This window comes from Anomaloglossus baeobatrachus, chromosome 4, assembly GCF_048569485.1.
Source record: "Anomaloglossus baeobatrachus isolate aAnoBae1 chromosome 4, aAnoBae1.hap1, whole genome shotgun sequence".
NCBI classification, from domain to species: Eukaryota; Metazoa; Chordata; class Amphibia; order Anura; family Aromobatidae; genus Anomaloglossus; species Anomaloglossus baeobatrachus.
This window is the reverse complement of record NC_134356.1, coordinates 659,748,110-659,773,543: the sequence shown is the minus strand read 5'-3', so window position 1 is coordinate 659,773,543 and position 25,434 is coordinate 659,748,110. Positions and strand designations below refer to the sequence as shown.

The window sequence follows — 25,434 nt, the reverse complement described above, 5'->3', positions numbered from 1 at the left end:
CAATGTGTGATGGAAAGCCATGCAACCGGAAGATGTGCTGTATGTAAGCGTCAGCGAGTTCCTGGGCAGAGGGCAGTCCAGCCATAGGGACGAAATGAGCCATTTTGGAGAACCGATCCACCACGACCCATATGACTGTGTGTCCGGAGGACAGGGGCAAGTCCGTAATAAAGTCCATCGCAATGTGTTGTCACGGAACGGAGGGTATAGGCAGAGGCAGAAGACGACCATATGGCAGGTGTTTGGGCGTCTTGTTCCTGGCACAAGAGGAGCAGCCTGAGACAAAAGAAGCGACGTCCGTGCGAAGGGATGGCCACAAGTAGTGACGTACAATTGTACTCCATGTTTTCTTCTGACCAGCATGGCCGGCTATTTTCGAGGCATGGCCCCAGTGCAACACTTTTTGCCTGTCAGTCTCAGAGACATAGGTCTTCCCAGGCGGTATCTGGGCCAGGGTGACAGGAGCCACTGGAATGATCTTACTAGGGCAGATGATGGGCTGGGATGTCTCCTCCTCCTGCTCCATGGGCATGAATGACCTGGACAAGGCATCTGCTCGTACATTCTTGTCCGCGGGTCGAAAATGGAGCTGAAAATCGAACCTGGCAAAGAACAAGGACCACCTGGCCTGCCGTGGGTTCAGTCGCTGAGCGGACCGCAGGTATTCCAGGTTCTTGTGGTCCGTGTAAATGATCACGGGGTACACTGCTCCTTCCAGAAGGTAGCGCCATTCCTCCAGAGCCAGTTTGACTGCCAATAGCTGTCGGTCACCGATGGTGTAGTTGCGTTCAGGCGCTGAGAAGCTCTTGGAGAAGAAACCGCAAGTAACCATCTTCCCGGAGGAGGACTTCTGCATGAGCACTGCTCCGGCTCCCGAGGAGGAGGCATCCACCTCCAAGGTAAACTGTCGGTTTAATTCAGGACGGTGGAGCACAGGGGAAGAAGCAAATGCCTGTTTCAGGGAGCCAAACGCGGCGTCGGCCGCAGGTGACCAGTCCTTTGGATTAGCCCCCTTCTTGGTCAAGGCGGAGAGAGGTGCAGTCAGAGCAGAGAAGTGAGGGATGAACTGACGATAATAGTTTGCGAATCCCAGAAAGCGTTGGATTGCCTTCAGTCCGGAAGGAGGGGGCCAGTTGAGAATGGAAGAGACCTTCTCCGGGTCCATCTGCAGACCGGTATCGGAGATTACGTAACCCAAGAAGGGAAGAGAAGACTGCTCGAATACACACTTCTCGTACTTGGCGTACAGGCGATTCTCTCTCAGTCTTTGTAGTACCAGCTGCACGTTCTCTCTGTGGGTCTGGAGGTCCGGAGAGAAGACCAGGATATCGTCAAGATACACCACCACACAGACGTAGAGAAGGTCCCGGAACACGTCGTTCACCAATTCCTGAAACACTGCTGGTGCGTTACAGAGGCCGAAGGGCATCACACAGTATTCATAGTGCCCATCGCGAGTATTGAATGCGGTCTTCCATTCGTCCCCAGAGCGGATGCGGACCAGGTTGTAGGCACCCCGAAGATCCAACTTGGTAAACACACGAGCTCCTCTAAGCCGATCAAACAATTCGGGGATGAGCGGCAGGGGGTATTTATTTTTCACGGTGATTTGGTTCAATCCCCGGTAGTCAATGCAGGGGCGTAGATCGCCCTCTTTCTTCTTAACGAAGAAGAAGCCTGCTCCCGCAGGAGAGGAGGACCTCCGAATGAATCCCCTTGCCAGGTTCTCCGTGATGTAGGCAGACATGGCCCTTGTTTCAGCAGGAGACAGCGGATATATCCGTCCTCGAGGTGGTGTAGTTCCCGAGAGTAGGTCGATGGCACAGTCATAAGGACGATGTGGCGGAAGTACCTCTGACTCCTTTTTATCAAAGACGTCCGCAAAGGACCAATAGGCCGATGGCAGTCCCGGTAGGGACTCCGGAACCGGAGGTCGTCGGATGGGCTGTATAGTCTTCAGACAATTCTCGTGGCAAGAGGAGCCCCATCGGGTGATTTCACCAGTACCCCAGCTGACTGATGGTTCGTGTGTCCGTAACCAGGGGAGTCCCAGCAGGATTTGATGGGACATGTGTGGGAGGACGTAGAGAGCGATGTTCTCGGTGTGCAGGGCACCGATACGTAGTTCCACCGGCTTGGTGATCCAGGAGATAGTGTCAGAGAGGGGTCTCCCATCTACAGAGGCAATCACGAGGGGTTTGTCGAGTGGAGTAACAGGCACCTGGTACTTGTCCACCGTGGCCTGCTGGATGAAATTGCCTGCTGCCCCGGAATCGAGGTACGCCTCGGCCGTGAACCGCGTCTCTCCCGTTGTCACTTGAACAGTCCACGTAACCGGGTCTGAGAGAGTCCCAGCACCTAGGGTGGCCTCTCCTACCAACCCTAGGCTTTGGAGTTTCCCGGCCTCTCTGGACAGGAGCGTAGAAGGTGTGTGCCCTCTCCGCAGCAGAAGCAGAGGCCCTTGGCGAGCCGTTCTGCTCGGCGTTGTTCGGATTGCCGCAAACGGTCAATCTGCATGGGCTCGTGGACAGAGACATCAGACGACGCTGACTGAAGTACGGCGGGCTTCTGCGGAGGAGAGGAATGCCGTATCGGACGTCTCTCACGGGACACCTCTTTGGATCGTTCCTGGAATCTGAGGTCCACGCGGGTGGCTAGTGCGATCAGGGCATCCAGGGTGGAAGGAATATCGCGGCCTGCCAGCTCGTCCTTAATACGGCTGGAGAGTCCTTCCCAGAAGGCGGCGGTGAGGGCTTCATTGTTCCACCCCAATTCTGAGGCCAAGGTGCGGAAGCGGATGGCATACTGCCCTACCGTCGTAGTCCCCTGACGTAGCCTGAGGAGTGATGAGGCGGATGCAGCGGCACGTCCAGGTTCGTCAAAGGTGTTTCTGAATGCCTGCAGGAAGTCCTGGATGTTGGTAGTCACAGGGTCCTCCTTTTCCCACAAGGGGTTCATCCAAGCCAGTGCCTCACCCTCTAGATGGGACATCACAAACGCCACCTTGGCTTGGTCGGAGGCAAACAAGTGCGGAAGCAGCTTGAAATGAAGGGAGCACTGGTTTAGGAATCCCCTGCAGGTCTTGGGATCTCCGGCGTACCGGGGTGGTGAGGCCAAACGAAGTCTGGAAGCATCCGAGGAGGCTGCCACGGGAGCTGTGGCCGTGGATTGTACAGTGGAAACCTGAGATGCCAAGGATGTGGCCGTTGCTTGTAGCGTGTTCAGGCGGGTATCCACAGAAGATATGAAGGTCAGCATGCGGGTCTGGGTCTCGCGCTGGCGTGTGAGTTCCTGCTGCAAGGCCGCTAGTGCTTCGGCGGGATCCATGGCCTGTTCTTACTGTTAGGGCCAGGTGGACGGGCAGACCCAGGAGGTGGATCCACTGGGCTGAACACCTCACCGAGGCAAGGTGCCCGGTAGCCGGAGCACTAGCAGGACAGTCCGTTTAGAGGAGTGGAGTAAAGAAGTCCCTGGGACCACGGGGTCTCTGATGGTAGTCCGGGTGACGGAGCTCAGGTTCGGAGGCCGAGATGTCGTCAGGCAGAGTCCGGAACCAATGGAGCGAGAAGACGGGTCACCACAGGGATCGGAGATGGCAGGAACTGACGGGATGGCAGGCCGTCACCGTTCGGGGTTCGGGTATCGTCAGGACCGGTTGGCGAGGCAGGAGCGGCTCTAGGAGAGAGATAGGTGAGTATATCACAGACACAAGGAGACCTGACTCCTAGCTTAGAAAACACGAAGAACAGGCCCCGCCCACTTGGAAAGGATCCCCCTATATACCCAGTACCTGATCCTTCAATATCCTGTTGGAGGACACTGGCCCTTTAAGAAAGGGTCAATGACCGCGCGCGCGCCCTAATGCGCATGCGCGAGGCCCGGGTGCCAGAAGCCAGGGCAGGGAGCGGTGAACAGGAGGCAGGGGAGCCGGCCTGGAGCAGAGCTGCCGACGGGCGCCGGGAGCGGGGGCCGAGCCGCCTGGGGACCGCAGGTGATGGGGGCTGGAGGCTGTGGAGCGGGGGACGCCTGACAGAGGAGCCGGGAAGCGAGGCAGGGAAGCCGGGGAGCGTGGCAGGTGAGCCGGGGAGCGAGGCAGGGGAGCCGGGAAGCAAGGCAGCGGTCCCGGGGAGCATGACAGTAACGAAGTTGTTCCTCGTTCCTGCGGCAGCACACATCGCTCCGTGTGACACCGCAGGAACGAGGAAGCTCTCCTTACCTGCCTCCCGGCCGCTATGCGGAAGGAAGAAGGTGGGCGGGATGTTACGTCCCGCTCATCTCCGCCCCTCCACTTCTATTGGGCGGCGGTTCAGTGATGCAGCTGTGACGTCGCTCTGACGCTGAACGAACCGTCCCCTTAGAAAGGAGACGGTTCGCCGGTCACAGCGACGTCGCCGGGCAGGTAAGTAGTGTGACGGGTCCGGGCGATGTTGTGCGACACGGGCAGCGATTTGCCCGTGTCACACAACAGATGGGGGCGGGTACCCACGCTAGCGATATCTGTACCGATATCGCAGCATGTAAAGCGGCCTTAAGGCGGGCTTTGCACACTATGACATCGCAGGTGCGATGTCGGTGGGGTCAAATCGAAAGTGACGCACATCCGGCGTCGCAAGCGATATCGTAGTGTGCAAATCCTTTTTGATACGATTAACGAGCGCAAGAGCGTCGTTATCGTATCATCGGTGTAGGGTCCGATATTTCCATAATGCCGGTGTAGTGACAGGTACGATGTTGTTCCTCGTTCCTGCGGCAGCACACATCGCTGTGTATGAAGCCGCAGGAGTGAGGAACATCAGCTTACCTGCGTCACCGAGGCTCACGCCGGCTATGCGTAAGGATGGAGGTGGACCGCTCATCTCCGCCCCTCCGCTGCTATTGGCCGCCCGCCGTGTGACGTCGCTGTGACGCCGCACAACCCGCCCCCTTAGGAAGGAGGCAGATCGCCGGCCAGAGCGACGTCACAGGACGGGTAAGTACATGTGAAGCTGGCATAGAGATAATGTTCGCTACGGCAGCTATCACAAGATATCGCTGCTGCGACGGGGGCGGGGACTATCGCGCTCGGCATCGCTGCATTGGCTTGCGATGTTGCAGCGTGCAAAGTACCCCTAATGGCCAGGTTACTGTGAAAGCCAGAAGAATAAGTATTATAGCAGTTCAAACAATTCAATATAGTCCTACTTACTGGGTATGTATAAAAACATAGGGTTCTATTGGTAAGTGTCCTTCCACCCCGATGCCATTTCGCCTGATGCTTTTTGCACAGATCACAAATTATGGAAGTGTGAATACAGCCTAAAGGACAGACACATGCATATACAGTATGTTACGGTAGAAAAATATAAATATTGCACAGAAAGTTGCCTGCACAAGAGCTAGCTGGCAAGTGGGGATGAGTAGCACTTACTATAAAGTTGTGCTATAGGATTAGAGAGGGACACAGAGGAGCATGTAACAAGCTCCAGCCGGAGCTGTGGTTGGTCATTTTTGTATCGGTTGAAGAAGAGTAACCCACCTGCATGAGAAAGGATTAAGTTTGCCATAGCAGAGGAGAACATTGAGGATTATTTATAACTGTAAAGAGTCTGTGAAGGTCATGAAAATAATAATTGGAGAATATTTTGATTTTATGGTATTTTTTTTTTACTTATTTCAGACTAACACTGTCATGCGATGTTTGGCTTTACACACACCTGCGGGCACAGTGTTGTCAGACTCCATTCACACCACTGAGCCTGACAAGCAACCTGAGGCTTCTGTATTGTTCAGTCTGAGCCGGGTGTTGGCTGGTTCAGGTTCACTGTTCTCCAGCTCTGTAGGAGTTAATCCCTGCAGACTGGTGAACAGGACCTAATAACTCAGGTTGCTAACTGCCTCATGCAGCTCTTTCCCCCCTATTTAAAGCATGACTTCCTTCCTTTATGTGCTGATGATAGCTTCAGCTTTAGCTCCAGCTATTCCCGAACTTGATGATTTTCCAGTTTATGGTGATCCCTGTAGTGCTTATGAGTGGTGTGAGCGTTCCCCTGTTGTGCGTTACTATCCCCCTTTTTCCGTTGTTTATCAGTACACTTATTGTCTATTATGTGTGTTGTGAGTGCAGTGTGTACCACTTTCCGTTCTCCCTTGTCCATGTCATTTTGTGGGTTTTGTCTTTCTGTATTCTGCCCCGTCCTGAGGGTGTGGTAGAGGGGGAGTAAGATTATGGCTTGGACAGTAGTTAGGGTCACACTGCGGGCTCGGACCTGATTACCATGAAATGTACCTCCGAGATAAGGGACAACTCAGGGACTCTAGACTGAGGGACAGCCTAGGGGCCCGTGTCCCGTCATTACATACCCCGTTACACCCCGTGACAAACACATGATATACTAACAACACCTCAAATGCTCATTTGAGTTTATGTGAAACAGCATCATCTGAGCAATGAGACGTATCCAAATCTTATAAATCAGTGTATGCATGGCTTCTGTATCCTAAGGAAACCATGAACATATTTTTTTCCATCAATACAACTTTCTGTAAGCAATTGTCAATGATGTCTTGCCTGCCTATCTAGTCTCCAGCAGTAAAATATGCCATAGTCATTATGAACTCCACGTCTAATGATCCTAGAAAGATATTGTGAATGCACCAGTTGCCAGTATACCGTAAATTGGTCACCAAGTGTAAAAATACCATAAAAGAAATAGCTAAAGAGAATATGTTTCATTTCTTAAAAATGTAGTTAAAAAGATAGATTTTTTTTTTTAACTTTCCTATAAAGGCTTGATATTCACAAGGTATTGTGCGTTTTGAGGTTAGGTTTATGCAGCATTTGTCTTCTCCTATGAATAGACCACTAGATGAGCATATATATAGACTAGTGGTAATGGCCGGGATTTAGCCTGCACATGTGATCAGTCAAAGCCTCACATGCCTGATCCAACAATGACCATTTCCATGATGACACCGTGACTTTTCCGTCTCAACCGTGGGACAGAGACCAATGGGTAATGACTAATGACTTTTTTCCTTGTCATGCGTGTTAAAGTAGCTGCTAAAACTGAAGGTACCTTTCCTTGGCCACTAAGAGAGCTTATCATCTTACTGATATAGACCTTCAGTGCTCAGCATAAATGAGTACACCCCCTTTGAAAAGTAAGATTTTAATGAATATCTCACTGAACACAAGAACAATTTCCAAAATGCTTACAAGACTGAGTTTCATAGAATATTTTTTTAACCCACAACATGAAAGTAAAGTTAATAATATAACTTTTACAAAGTCTTCAGTTTTACTCAAATTCGTTGATGCAAAAATGAGTACACCCCACTTCAAAAACTACTACATCTAGTATTTTGCATGACCTCCGTGATTTTTAAGGACAGCACCAAGTTTTCTAGACATGGAATGAACAAGTTGGTGACATATTGAAACATATTGAAACATATTTTAGAGCCAGGATATTTGCTAGAGAGTGATGACAACTTGTCTCTTTAGAATTCCCCATAGGTGTTTTGTTTTGGTTCAGATCAGGAGACACTTGGTCACTGAATGACTTTCACCCTGTTCTTCAGAAATACTACAGTGAACTTCAGTGTGTGTTTTGTATCAAGGTCATGTTTGGAAAAGTGCACGTCTACTAAGGGCACAGAGTGATGGGAGCATTTTCTTTTACGATACAGAGCAGTATACCTGTGAATTCATAATACCATCAATGAAACGTAGCTCCCAAACACCACTAGATGTCATGCAGTCTCACATAAGGACACTGCCACCACCATGTGTCACTGTAGGCATCATGTATTTAGAAATATTAATTTAGAAAAATACATGGTACCTATAGTGACACATGGTGGTAACAGTGTCCTTATGTGGGATTGCATGAATGCTGAGCTACATTTCATTGATGGTATCATGAATTCACAGGTGTATTGCTCTGTATTGAAAAAGAACATGCTGCCATCCCTCCATGCCTTTGGTAGACGTGCACTTTTTCAACATGACAATGATCCAAAATACACATCTGTTGCTTTTCTGAAGAAGAACAGTGATTCAGTGGCCAAGTGTCTCATGATCTAAATAAGGTAACAGATGTGAAGTTAAATTTTCTGCTGCCTCCTTTTAGAAGCTTTCAGCAGAATACAGGCACTATTACAGCACTGTATGTTCTGTGGATGGTCTTGTTCCCATATACCAAGCCTGCGTAACATATCGCCCATGGATCTATCCTACAGACGCTGCTTCTTCTCCCTAGTATTTGTGTCTTCCAAATGCAAATACATTTGAAAACTGTGGTGCCAGGACTGGGGCAGAAAAGCTCCCATCAGCCCCAGCCCCGACGTGCAGCAGCGTGATGAGGTCAGCATGTTACTGACGTCATCAGGCTGCTGCTGGCGCCGCAGAGGTACCTGAGGAAGAAGATTAGGGTTACTGACAAACCACCATATGGGGCAGGGGGATTGTTAAAGAGAGCACAGTATAGCGAGGGGCAGTGTAATTTTATGTAGAGGAGCAGTGTGAGGGGAATATTATGAATTTGGGCAGTTTTGGGGGGGTTATGGTGGGGCTTAGTGTAGGAGGACTGTCATGGGGTCCTTCTCCGATATCACACAATCAACAGAGCGAGAGATGATTGAATAATCCAAAGAATATTCCATGCAATCCAGAATGCCCATCAAATAATCCACGACACAGAGGGTAAAATAGTTCAGTATTGGGATAGATGTCCTGGGGATCAGTCACAATCCTCCAGCAGTCCTTTTCCAGGGAAATCGGAGTTTCTCAACGGCCCTCTGGGGTGCTGCCTGTAGCCGCAGCTTCTACCCCAGAGGATGAATCTTCCTGCTTCTCTCTTCTCCTTCTCAATCAGACTGAATAATCTCCCAGGTAAGCAGAGCATTTGGGTAGATCCCAGGTCCCCCTCCCCCAGACTTAGGGACAAAAGCCCAGCAGGGGGTAATTAAGCTGCACACAGGACAATGTACACACAAGCAATACACAGAATTGACAGAGCACCATGCCTAAAATACGAACCTACACAAAATTATACACAACCCCCCCATATTCCACCATTACAAGGACATTATGGAGAGTAGCTTTGTTTGGGAGGGGAATATAATTAAGAGACGCAGTGTGGGAGGACAGTATGGAGAGGTTCAGTGTAGTGGGACATTATGGAGAGAGTTATATAATATGAAGAATGGCAGTGTAGGGGATAATTTGTACAGGAAGCACAGTGAGGGGCAATTATTTATTCAGGGGTGCAGCTTGAGAGATATATTTATTCATGGGACAGTATAATGATACTTTTATTTTTAAGGGCTCCATGTGGGGCAGTGCACTATTCTTGGTGCTGTATACATGTACTAACGGAGGTTCTGACCCTACATTCACATACTGACAGTACTTCTTTCTCTGAATTCATGTACTGATGGTAGTTATGGCATTGCATTGATATAGTGACGGTAGTTCTGATGCACTTGTGTACTGACAATGTGTTGCAAACTGGCGCCACAGATGCCAGAAACGGCCTGCTGTGGTTTCTAATTCACCTGGGTGCTGGCCTCGGATCCCGGCAGTGCCACGGGTGGTTCAGCTTGTTGCTCTTGCCCCCATGTCTAAGTGTGGAATTTCGGCTACTGAGCATGTGCGGCCTGAATTACTAAGTCCCAAAAACATCCCACAGCGCAAGCGCAGGCTCTATCACCAGTACCGGGTGCTAAGTCCCGAGATGCCTCTATGTAGCATGCTTAGGTTTTGTGTAGAAATCTGCTCACTGAGCATGTGCATGTGCTGGCAGTTTCCACACTCTCTGAGGATAAGTCCTGGAAAGGACTAGACTGAGCATGGCTGTGATGTGGCAGGTTCTGATTGGCTCTCCTACATCAGCTGCCCTTCTAACATATCGGTTGTTGATTTGCCGCAGTTTTCTTGCCTTCAGGACTATTGGACTTGGTTGTCTGACGATGACTGATGCCCTCGTTTGGGGTCGTGCTGTGATCGTTTGGGGTGGAGCCAATGTTATTTAGGGCTCCCACCGGCACACATGGGTGCGCAAATACTATAACCTCATGTGTGGATGTCTGGCTTGAAGCCATTGTTGTGACCCGGGTATGTGAGAGCTACTCAACGCCTTAGACAGGTCACTTAGGCAGGTACTGCTAATACCGTACATCTGGTGACCCAGTGCTATGAGAGGGTTACTCCACATCATGTGCGGGTTACCTAGGCAGATACTGCTCAAGCTGAGGCCTGGTGCTGCGAGAGATTCTCCATACCTTATGCGGGCCGCTTAGGCAGGTTAGCTTTGGACACGATCTGTTGTAATCACAGCGTGTTCAAGGTTGTCCAAGGACGTTCCCTTTGTGTGCATGCGAGATGAGCTTGTCGCACTCCAGTGCCACTTCAAGGTCGCTGGTTAGGCGTGTGTTCTGAGTGCAGGTGTGTGCATGTGGTTTTACTTTGAGATGTTGAGTTGCGTAGCCTCTGTGAGGTCAACATTGGTTACAGTGACTATCTTAATTTAATTTGCATAACCTCTGTGATATTAACACAAGTTATTGCGATCCACTATATACCACTGTGTGCCGTCAACACAGCCTATTGGGTTTATATTTATTTTAACCTATAAGCTGTTTGTCCACCTTGTCCTCTGGACTACTAGCAGCAGTATACCATCTCTGCACAGTGGACCCTGGGTTGCGACTGAGGGGAAGGTATCGTTTCTTATTTTCCCTCAATCCGCTAGCCCCTGTAACATCGTGGTTCTGGTACTGCACCATGTACTGACGGTGGTCCTGGTAATGCATTTATGTACTGACTGTGGTTGTGGTGTTGCATTCATGTACTAATGGTGGTTTTGGTGCCGCATTCAGGTACTGACAATATTTTTTAACAATTTAGGTTCTTAAGTCTTCAGACAGTTCTCTTCTCTTTCTGTTCTCCACTCTTAGTGTGGCACACTCAGACACAGAATGCAAAAGACTTCTCCCCTTTTATCTGATTTCAGGTGTGATTTCCATATTGCCCACACCTGTTACTTTCCACAGGTGAGTTTGACCGAGCATCATATGCTTGAAACAAAGTTTTTACCCCCAATTTTGGAAATGTGACAATTTTATCTAGCTGATTTTTGGAGTCTTGTGTTAAATTCTGTCCAATTTGCTTTTTTTTTTTTTAATCTTTACCAGGAGCCGACCACAGGACTCACTGAAGAAATACCTGCCCTACAAATCTATGAACATATCCCAACACAGTGGGGAAAGACATGTGTACAGTATTTACTATCTGTGATGAATAAGAAAGGAAGAAAGTCGTTGGGATTTTCTCTTTTACATCCAGATAGGTTGTTTTTGTTACTTGATATGGATATTACAACTAGCAGGGAAGTGATCAGTATACAGCAATAATATTATGTGGCATGTTGGGGCTGTTATCAGAGGCAGTGATAAAATATCCCTTATTTACAACCTGGATGATAGTACACAACTTCCTTTTAATAGGGTTAAAACGTTGGTGCATCTACCAAGAAAAAAGATAAAAGCAGCAATAAAGGATGATTATCTCAGAGCATGCAATAACATCATCTTTGTATTATGATCAACAGAATTTGAGCCTCTCTGTCCCGCACCAGAATTGCTCATGTTTTTGCTTTGTACAGTATAGAATGATATCACAGATTGTAATAACCTGTTCAGTAATAGAGCGCTGCCATTTAGTGACTGTAGGACGCTATATCCCCTCACACACATTATCCAGTCTGTGATATAGTTATTATTGCTAAATTACCTCATAAAGACGAGGGCCAGATTAATTAAGACCGGCATTTTGTAATAAACACAGTGCTCCTGTATACAAGAATATAACTACTATAATACTGCCCCCTGTGTACAAGAATATAACTACTATAATACTGCCCCCTGTGTACAAGAATATAACTACTATAATACTGCCCCTATGTACAGGAATATAACTACTATAATACTGCCCCTATGTACAAGACGATAACTACTATAATACTGCTCCCTATGTATAAGAATATAACTACTATAATACTGTCCCCTATGTACAGGAATATAACTACTATAATACTGCCCCCTATGTACAAGAATATAACTACTATAATACTGCACCTATGTACAAGAATATAACTACTATAATACTGCCCCTATGTACAAGAATGTAACTACTATAATACTGTCCCCTATGTACAAGAATGTAACTACTATAATACTGCCCCTATGTACAAGAATATAACTACTATAATACTGCCCATATGTACAAGAATATAACTACTATAATACTGCCCCCTATGTACAAGAATATAACTACTATAATACTGCTCCTATGTACAAGAATATAACTACTATAATACTGTCCCCTATGTACAAGAATATAACTACTATAATACTGCACCGATGTACAAGAATATAACTACTATAATACTGCCCCTATGTACAAGAATGTAACTACTATAATACTGTCCCCTATGTACAAGAATGTAACTACTATAATACTGCCCCTATGTACAAGAATATAACTACTATAATACTGCCCCCTGTGTACAAGAATATAACTACTATAATACTGCCCCCTGTGTACAAGAATATAACTACTATAATACTGCCCCTATGTACAAGAATATAACTACTATAATACTGCCCCTATGTACAAGAATATAACTACTATAGTACTGCCCCTATATACAAGAATATAACTACTATAATACTGCCCCTATGTACAAGAATATATCTACTATAATACTGCCCCATGTATAAGAATATAACTGCTATAATGCTGCTTCTATGTACAAGAATATATCTACTATAATACTGCCCCCTATGTACAGGAATATAACTACTATAATACTGCCCCTATGTACAAGAATATAACTACTATAATACTGCTCCCTATGTATAAGAATATAACTACTATAATACTGCCCCCTATGTACAGGAATATAACTACTATAATACTGCCCCCTATGTACAAGAATATAACTACTATAATACTGTACCTATGTACAAGAATATAACTACTATAATACTGCCCCTATGTACAAGAATGTAACTACTATAATACTGTCCCCTATGTACAAGAATGTAACTACTATAATACTGCCCCTATGTACAAGAATATAACTACTATAATACTGCCCATATGTACAAGAATATAACTACTATAATACTGCCCCCTATGTACAAGAATATAACTACTATAATACTGCTCCTATGTACAAGAATATAACTACTATAATACTGCCCCCTATGTACAAGAATATAACTACTATAATACTGCACCTATGTACAAGAATATAACTACTATAATACTGCCCCTATGTACAAGAATGTAACTACTATAATACTGTCCCCTATGTACAAGAATGTAACTACTATAATACTGCCCCTATGTACAAGAATATATCTACTATAATACTGCCCCTATGTATAAGAATATAACTGCTATAATGCTGCTCCTATGTACAAGAATATATCTACTATAATACTGCCCCCTATGTACAGGAATATAACTACTATAATACTGCCCCTATGTACAAGAATATAACTACTATAATACTGCCCCTATGTACAAGAATATATCTACTATAATACTGCCCCCTATGTACAGGAATATAACTACTATAATACTGCCCCTATGTACAAGACGATAACTACTATAATACTGCTCCCTATGTATAAGAATATAACTACTATAATACTGTCCCCTATGTACAGGAATATAACTACTATAATACTGCCCCCTATGTACAAGAATATAACTACTATAATACTGCACCTATGTACAAGAATATAACTACTATAATACTGCCCCTATGTACAAGAATGTAACTACTATAATACTGTCCCCTATGTACAAGAATGTAACTACTATAATACTGCCCCTATGTACAAGAATATAACTACTATAATACTGCCCATATGTACAAGAATATAACTACTATAATACTGCCCCCTATGTACAAGAATATAACTACTATAATACTGCTCCTATGTACAAGAATATAACTACTATAATACTGTCCCCTATGTACAAGAATATAACTACTATAATACTGCACCGATGTACAAGAATATAACTACTATAATACTGCCCCTATGTACAAGAATGTAACTACTATAATACTGTCCCCTATGTACAAGAATGTAACTACTATAATACTGCCCCTATGTACAAGAATATAACTACTATAATACTGCCCCCTGTGTACAAGAATATAACTACTATAATACTGCCCCCTGTGTACAAGAATATAACTACTATAATACTGCCCCTATGTACAAGAATATAACTACTATAATACTGCCCCTATGTACAAGAATATAACTACTATAGTACTGCCCCTATATACAAGAATATAACTACTATAATACTGCCCCTATGTACAAGAATATATCTACTATAATACTGCCCCATGTATAAGAATATAACTGCTATAATGCTGCTTCTATGTACAAGAATATATCTACTATAATACTGCCCCCTATGTACAGGAATATAACTACTATAATACTGCCCCTATGTACAAGAATATAACTACTATAATACTGCTCCCTATGTATAAGAATATAACTACTATAATACTGCCCCCTATGTACAGGAATATAACTACTATAATACTGCCCCCTATGTACAAGAATATAACTACTATAATACTGTACCTATGTACAAGAATATAACTACTATAATACTGCCCCTATGTACAAGAATGTAACTACTATAATACTGTCCCCTATGTACAAGAATGTAACTACTATAATACTGCCCCTATGTACAAGAATATAACTACTATAATACTGCCCATATGTACAAGAATATAACTACTATAATACTGCCCCCTATGTACAAGAATATAACTACTATAATACTGCTCCTATGTACAAGAATATAACTACTATAATACTGCCCCCTATGTACAAGAATATAACTACTATAATACTGCACCTATGTACAAGAATATAACTACTATAATACTGCCCCTATGTACAAGAATGTAACTACTATAATACTGTCCCCTATGTACAAGAATGTAACTACTATAATACTGCCCCTATGTACAAGAATATATCTACTATAATACTGCCCCTATGTATAAGAATATAACTGCTATAATGCTGCTCCTATGTACAAGAATATATCTACTATAATACTGCCCCCTATGTACAGGAATATAACTACTATAATACTGCCCCTATGTACAAGAATATAACTACTATAATACTGCTCCCTATGTATAAGAATATAACTACTATAATACTGCCCCCTATGTACAGGAATATAACTACTATAATACTGCCCCCTATGTAGAAGAATATAACTACTATAATACTGCACCTATGTACAAGAATATAACTACTATAATACTGCCCCTATGTACAAGAATGTAACTACTATAATACTGTCTCCTATGTACAAGAATGTAACTACTATAATACTGCCCCTATGTACAAGAATATAACTACTATAATACTGCCCATATGTACAAGAATATAACTACTATAATACTGCCCCCTATGTACAAGAATATAACTACTATAATACTGCTCCTATGTACAAGAATATAACTACTATAATACTGCCCCCTATGTACAAGAATATAACTACTATAATACTGCACCTATGTACAAGAATATAACTACTATAATACTGCCCCTATGTACAAGAATGTAACTACTATAATACTGTCCCCTATGTACAAGAATGTAACTACTATAATACTGCCCCTATCTACAAGAATATAACTACTATAATACTGCCCTCTGTGTGCAAGAATGTAACTACTATACTACTGCCCCTATGTACAAGAATATAACTACTATAATACTGCCCATATGTACAAGAATATAACTACTATAATTCTGCCCCCTGTGTACAAGTATATAACTACTATAATACTGCCCCCTGTGTACAAGAATATAACTACTATAATACTGCCCCTATGTACAAGAATATAACTACTATAATACTGCCCCCTATGTACAAGAATATAACTATTATAATACTGCCCCCAGTGTACAAGAATATAACTACTATAATACTGCCCCATGTGTACAAGAATATAACTACGATAATACTGCCCCCTGTGTACAAGAATATAACTACTATAATACTGCCCCTATGTACAAGAATATAACTACTATAATACTGCCCCCTATGTACAAGAATATAACTACTATAATACTGCCCCCTATGTACAAGAATATAACTATTATAATACTGCCCCCTGTGTACAAGAATATAACTACTATAATACTGCACCTATGTACAAGAATATAACTACTATAATACTGCCCCTATGTACAAGAATGTAACTACTATAATACTGTCCCCTATGTACAAGAATGTAACTACTATAATACTGCCCCTATGTACAAGAATATATCTACTATAATACTGCCCCTATGTATAAGAATATAACTGCTATAATGCTGCTCCTATGTACAAGAATATATCTACTATAATACTGCCCCCTATGTACAGGAATATAACTACTATAATACTGCCCCTATGTACAAGAATATAACTACTATAATACTGCTCCCTATGTATAAGAATATAACTACTATAATACTGCCCCCTATGTACAGGAATATAACTACTATAATACTGCACCTATGTACAAGAATATAACTACTATAATACTGCCCCTATGTACAAGAATGTAACTACTATAATACTGTCTCCTATGTACAAGAATGTAACTACTATAATACTGCCCCTATGTACAAGAATATAACTACTATAATACTGCCCATATGTACAAGAATATAACTACTATAATACTGCCCCCTATGTACAAGAATATAACTACTATAATACTGCTCCTATGTACAAGAATATAACTACTATAATACTGCCCCCTATGTACAAGAATATAACTACTATAATACTGCACCTATGTACAAGAATATAACTACTATAATACTGCCCCTATGTACAAGAATGTAACTACTATAATACTGTCCCCTATGTACAAGAATGTAACTACTATAATACTGCCCCTATGTACAAGAATATAACTACTATAATACTGCCCTCTGTGTGCAAGAATGTAACTACTATACTACTGCCCCTATGTACAAGAATATAACTACTATAATACTGCCCATATGTACAAGAATATAACTACTATAATTCTGCCCCCTGTGTACAAGTATATAACTACTATAATACTGCCCCCTGTGTACAAGAATATAACTACTATAATACTGCCCCTATGTACAAGAATATAACTACTATAATACTGCCCCCTATGTACAAGAATATAACTACTATAATACTGCCCCCTATGTACAAGAATATAACTATTATAATACTGCCCCCTGTGTACAAGAATATAACTACTATAATACTGCCCCATGTGTACAAGAATATAACTACGATAATACTGCCCCCTGTGTACAAGAATATAACTACTATAATACTGCCCCTATGTACAAGAATATAACTACTATAATACTGCCCCCTGTGTACAAGAATATAACTACGATAATACTGCCCCCTGTGTACAAGAATATAACTACTATACTACTGCCCCTATGTACAAGAATATAACTACTATAATACTGCCCATATGTACAAGAATATAACTACTATAATACTGCCCCTGTGTACAAGAATATAACTACTATAATACTGCCCCATATGTACAAGAATATAACTAATATAATACTGCCCCCTGTGTACAAGAATATAACTACTATAATACTGCCCCCTGTGTACAAGAATATAACTACTATAATACTGCCCATATGTACAAGAATATAACTACTATAATACTGCCCCCTGTGTACAAGAATATAACTACTATAATACTGCCCCCTGTGTACAAGAATATAACTATTATAATACTGCCCCTATGTACAAGAATATAACTACTATAATACTGCCCCTATATACAAGAATATAACTACTATAATACTGCCCCTATGTACAAGAATATATCTACTATAATACTGCCCCTATGTATAAGAATATAACTGCTATAATGCTGCTCCTATGTACAAGAATATATCTACTATTCTACTGCCCCCTATGTACAGGAATATAACTACTATAATACTGCCCCTATGTACAAGAATATAACTACTATAATACTGCCCCCTATGTACAAGAATATATCTACTATAATACTGCCCCCTATGTATAAGAATATAACTACTATAATGCTGCTCCTATGTACAAGAATATAACTACTATAATACTGCCCCCTGTGTACAAGAATATAACTACTATACTACTGCCCCTATGTACAAGAATATAACTACTATAATACTGCCCATATGTACAAGAATATAACTACTATAATACTGCCCCCTGTGTACAAGAATATAACTACTATAATACTGCCCCCTGTGTACAAGAATATAACTACTATAATACTGCCCCCTGTGTACAAGAATATAACTACTATAATACTGCCCATATGTACAAGAATATAACTACTATAATACTGCTCCCTGTGTACAAGAATATAACTACTATAATACTGCCCCCTGTGTACAAGAATATAACTATTATAATACTGCCCCTATGTACAGGAATATAACTACTATAATACTGCCCCTATATACAAGAATATAACTACTATAATACTGCCCCTATGTACAAGAATATATCTACTATAATACTGCCCCTATGTATAAGAATATAACTGCTATAATGCTGCTCCTATGTACAAGAATATATCTACTATTCTACTGCCCCCTATGTACAGGAATATAACTACTATAATACTGCCCCTATGTACAAGAATATAACTACTATAATACTGCTCCTATGTACAAGAATATAACTACTATAATACTGCTCCCTATGTATAAGAATATAACTACTATAATACTGCCCCCTATGTACAGGAATATAACTACTATAATACTGCCCCTATGTACAAGAATATAACTACTATAACACTGCTCCTATGTACAAGAATATAACTACTATAATACTGCCCCTATGTACAAGAATATAACTACTATAACACTGCTCCTATGTACAAGAATATAACTACTATAATACTGCTCCCTATGTATAAGAATATAACTACTATAATGCTGCTCCTATGTACAAGAATATAACTACTATAATACTGCCCCCTGTGTACAAGAATATAACTACTATACTACTGCCCCTATGTACAAGAATATAACTACTATAATACTGCCCATATGTACAAGAATATAACTACTATAATACTGCCCCCTGTGTACAAGAATATAACTACTATAATACTGCCCCCTGTGTACAAGAATATAACTACTATAATACTGCCCCCTGTGTACAAGAATATAACTACTATAATACTGCCCATATGTACAAGAATATAACTACTATAATACTGCTCCCTGTGTACAAGAATATAACTACTATAATACTGCCCCCTGTGTACAAGAATATAACTATTATAATACTGCCCCTATGTACAGGAATATAACTACTATAATACTGCCCCTATATACAAGAATATAACTACTATAATACTGCCCCTATGTACAAGAATATAACTACTATAATACTGCCCCCTATGTACAAGAATGTAACTACTATAATACTGTCCCCTATGTACAAGAATGTAACTACTATAATACTGTCCCCTATGTACAAGAATGTAACTACTATAATACTGCCCCTATGTACAAGAATATAACTACTATAATACTGCCCCCTATGTACAAGAATATAACTACTATAATACTGCTCCTATGTACAAGAATATAACTACTATAATACTGCCCCTATGTACAAGAATATAACTACTATAATACTGCCCCTATGTACAAGAATATAACTACTATAATACTGCCCCTATGTACAAGAATATAACTACTATAATACTGCCCCTATGTACAAGAATGTAACTACTATAATACTGTCCCCTATGTACAAGAATGTAACTACTATAATACTGCCCCTATGTACAAGAATATAACTACTATAATACTGCCCATATGTACAAGAATATAACTACTATAATACTGCCCCCTGTGTGCAAGAATGTAACTACTATACTACTGCCCCTATGTACAAGAATATAACTACTATAATACTGCCCATATGTACAAGAATATAACTACTATAATACTGCCCCCTATGTACAAGAATATAACTACTATAATACTGCCCCCTATGTACAAGAATATAACTACTATAATACTGCCCCTATGTACAAGAATATAACTACTATAATACTGCCCCTATGTACAAGAATGTAACTACTATAATACTGCCCCCCTATGTACAAGAATGTAACTACTATAATACTGCCCCTATGTACAAGAATATAACTACTGTAATACTGCCCCCTATGTACAAGAATATAACTACTATAATACTGCCCCCCTATGTACAAGAATATAACTACTATAATACTGCCCCCTGTGTGCAAGAATGTAACTACTATACTACTGCCCCTATGTACAAGAATATAACTACTATAATACTGCCCCTATGTACAAGAATATAACTACTATAATACTGCCCCCTGTGTACAAGAATATAACTACTATAATACTGCCCCCTGTGTACAAGAATATAACTACTATAATACTGCCCATATGTACAAGAATATAACTACTATAATACTGCCCCCTGTGTACAAGAATATAACTACTATAATACTGCCCCTATGTACAAGAATATAACTACTATAATACTGCCCATATGTACAAGAATATAACTACTATAATACTGTCCCCTATGTACAAGAATATAACTACTATAATGCTGTCCCCTATGTACAAGAATATAACTACTATAATACTGCCCCCTATGTACAAGAATATAACTACTATAATACTGCCCCCTATGTACAAGAATATAACTACTATAATACTGCTCCTATGTACAAGAATATAACTACTATAATACTGCCCCCTATGTACAAGAATGTAACTACTATAATACTGTCCCCTATGTACAAGAATGTAACTACTATAATACTGCAACTACTATAATACTGTCCCCTATGTACAAGAATATAACTACTAAAATACTGTCCCCTATGTACAAGAATATAACTACTATAATACTGCCCCCTATGTACAAGAATATAACTACTATAATACTGCCCCCTATGTACAAGAATATAACTACTATAATACTGCTCCTATGTACAAGAATATAACTACTATAATACTGCCCCCTATGTACAAGAATGTAACTACTATAATACTGTCCCCTATGTACAAGAATGTAACTACTATAATACTGCCCCTATGTACAAGAATATAACTACTATAATACTGCCCATATGTACAAGAATATAACTACTATAATACTGCCCCCTGTGTGCAAGAATGTAACTACTATACTACTGCCCCTATGTACAAGAATATAACTACTATAATACTGCCCATATGTACAAGAATATAACTACTATAATACTGCCCCCTGTGTACAAGAATATAACTACTATAATACTGCCCCCTGTGTACAAGAATATAACTACTATAATACTGCCCCTATGTACAAGAATATAACTACTATAATACTGCCCCGTGTACAAGAATATAACTACGATAATACTGCCCCCTGTGTACAAGAATATAACTACTATACTACTGCCCCTATGTACAAGAATATAACTACTATAATACTGCCCATATGTACAAGAATATAACTACTATAATACTGCCCCCTGTGTACAAGAATATAACTACTATAATACTTCCCCATATGTACAAGAATATAACTACTATAATACTGCCCCCTGTGTACAAGAATATAACTACTATAATACTGCCCCCTGTGTACAAGAATATAACTACTATAATACTGCCCCTATATACAAGAATATAACTACTATAATACTGCCCCTATGTACAAGAACATATCTACTATAATACTGCCCCCTATGTACAGGAATATAACTACTATAATACTGCCCCTATGTACAAGACGATAACTACTATAATACTGCTCCCTATGTATAAGAATATAACTACTATAATACTGTCCCCTATGTACAGGAATATAACTACTATAATACTGCCCCCTATGTACAAGAATATAACTACTATAATACTGCACCTATGTACAAGAATATAACTACTATAATACTGCCCCTATGTACAAGAATGTAACTACTATAATACTGTCCCCTATGTACAAGAATGTAACTACTATAATACTGCCCCTATGTACAAGAATATAACTACTATAATACTGCCCATATGTACAAGAATATAACTACTATAATACTGCCCCCTATGTACAAGAATATAACTACTATAATACTGCTCCTATGTACAAGAATATAACTACTATAATACTGTCCCCTATGTACAAGAATATAACTACTATAATACTGCACCGATGTACAAGAATATAACTACTATAATACTGCCCCTATGTACAAGAATGTAACTACTATAATACTGTCCCCTATGTACAAGAATGTAACTACTATAATACTGCCCCTATGTACAAGAATATAACTACTATAATACTGCCCCCTGTGTACAAGAATATAACTACTATAATACTGCCCCCTGTGTACAAGAATATAACTACTATAATACTGCCCCTATGTACAAGAATATAACTACTATAATACTGCCCCTATGTACAAGAATATAACTACTATAGTACTGCCCCTATATACAAGAATATAACTACTATAATACTGCCCCTATGTACAAGAATATATCTACTATAATACTGCCCCATGTATAAGAATATAACTGCTATAATGCTGCTTCTATGTACAAGAATATATCTACTATAATACTGCCCCCTATGTACAGGAATATAACTACTATAATACTGCCCCTATGTACAAGAATATAACTACTATAATACTGCTCCCTATGTATAAGAATATAACTACTATAATACTGCCCCCTATGTACAGGAATATAACTACTATAATACTGCCCCCTATGTACAAGAATATAACTACTATAATACTGTACCTATGTACAAGAATATAACTACTATAATACTGCCCCTATGTACAAGAATGTAACTACTATAATACTGTCCCCTATGTACAAGAATGTAACTACTATAATACTGCCCCTATGTATAAGAATATAACTACTATAATACTGCCCATATGTACAAGAATATAACTACTATAATACTGCCCCCTATGTACAAGAATATAACTACTATAATACTGCTCCTATGTACAAGAATATAACTACTATAATACTGCCCCCTATGTACAAGAATATAACTACTATAATACTGCACCTATGTACAAGAATATAACTACTATAATACTGCCCCTATGTACAAGAATGTAACTACTATAATACTGTCCCCTATGTACAAGAATGTAACTACTATAATACTGCCCCTATGTACAAGAATATATCTACTATAATACTGCCCCTATGTATAAGAATATAACTGCTATAATGCTGCTCCTATGTACAAGAATATATCTACTATAATACTGCCCCCTATGTACAGGAATATAACTACTATAATACTGCCCCTATGTACAAGAATATAACTACTATAATACTGCTCCCTACGTATAAGAATATAACTACTATAATACTGCCCCCTATGTACAGGAATATAACTACTATAATACTGCCCCCTATGTAGAAGAATATAACTACTATAATACTGCACCTATGTACAAGAATATAACTACTATAATACTGCCCCTATGTACAAGAATGTAACTACTATAATACTGTCTCCTATGTACAAGAATGTAACTACTATAATACTGCCCCTATGTACAAGAATATAACTACTATAATACTGCCCATATGTACAAGAATATAACTACTATAATACTGCCCCCTATGTACAAGAATATAACTACTATAATACTGCTCCTATGTACAAGAATATAACTACTATAATACTGCCCCCTATGTACAAGAATATAACTACTATAATACTGCACCTATGTACAAGAATATAACTACTATAATACTGCCCCTATGTACAAGAATGTAACTACTATAATACTGTCCCCTATGTACAAGAATGTAACTACTATAATACTGCCCCTATGTACAAGAATATAACTACTATAATACTGCCCTCTGTGTGCAAGAATGTAACTACTATACTACTGCCCCTATGTACAAGAATATAACTACTATAATACTGCCCATATGTACAAGAATATAACTACTATAATTCTGCCCCCTGTGTACAAGTATATAACTACTATAATACTGCCCCCTGTGTACAAGAATATAACTACTATAATACTGCCCCTATGTACAAGAATATAACTACTATAATACTGCCCCCTATGTACAAGAATATAACTACTATAATACTGCCCCCTATGTACAAGAATATAACTATTATAATACTGCCCCCAGTGTACAAGAATATAACTACTATAATACTGCCCCATGTGTACAAGAATATAACTACGATAATACTGCCCCCTGTGTACAAGAATATAACTACTATAATACTGCCCCTATGTACAAGAATATAACTACTATAATACTGCCCCCTATGTACAAGAATATAACTACTATAATACTGCCCCCTATGTACAAGAATATAACTATTATAATACTGCCCCCTGTGTACAAGAATATAACTACTATAATACTGCACCTATGTACAAGAATATAACTACTATAATACTGCCCCTATGTACAAGAATGTAACTACTATAATACTGTCCCCTATGTACAAGAATGTAACTACTATAATACTGCCCCTATGTACAAGAATATATCTACTATAATACTGCCCCTATGTATAAGAATATAACTGCTATAATGCTGCTCCTATGTACAAGAATATATCTACTATAATACTGCCCCCTATGTACAGGAATATAACTACTATAATACTGCCCCTATGTACAAGAATATAACTACTATAATACTGCTCCCTATGTATAAGAATATAACTACTATAATACTGCCCCCTATGTACAGGAATATAACTACTATAATACTGCCCCCTATGTAGAAGAATATAACTACTATAATACTGCACCTATGTACAAGAATATAACTACTATAATACTGCCCCTATGTACAAGAATGTAACTACTATAATACTGTCTCCTATGTACAAGAATGTAACTACTATAATACTGCCCCTATGTACAAGAATATAACTACTATAATACTGCCCATATGTACAAGAATATAACTACTATAATACTGCCCCCTATGTACAAGAATATAACTACTATAATACTGCTCCTATGTACAAGAATATAACTACTATAATACTGCCCCCTATGTACAAGAATATAACTACTATAATACTGCACCTATGTACAAGAATATAACTACTATAATACTGCCCCTATGTACAAGAATGTAACTACTATAATACTGTCCCCTATGTACAAGAATGTAACTACTATAATACTGCCCCTATGTACAAGAATATAACTACTATAATACTGCCCTCTGTGTGCAAGAATGTAACTACTATACTACTGCCCCTATGTACAAGAATATAACTACTATAATACTGCCCAT

At 40.3% G+C, this 25,434-nt stretch overlaps 1 long non-coding RNA gene across 2 annotated transcripts in view; it reads right to left on the bottom strand.

The window, feature by feature from the left end:
* The window catches only part of LOC142304293 (uncharacterized), a 41,178-nt gene that overhangs the window by 1,987 nt on the left and 13,757 nt on the right, over positions 1-25,434 (bottom strand). For both annotated transcript variants that reach the window (XR_012753083.1, XR_012753082.1), the window contains exon 2: positions 5,186-5,295. This is a non-coding gene — a long non-coding RNA (uncharacterized LOC142304293). The remainder of the gene's footprint in view (positions 1-5,185; positions 5,296-25,434) is intronic.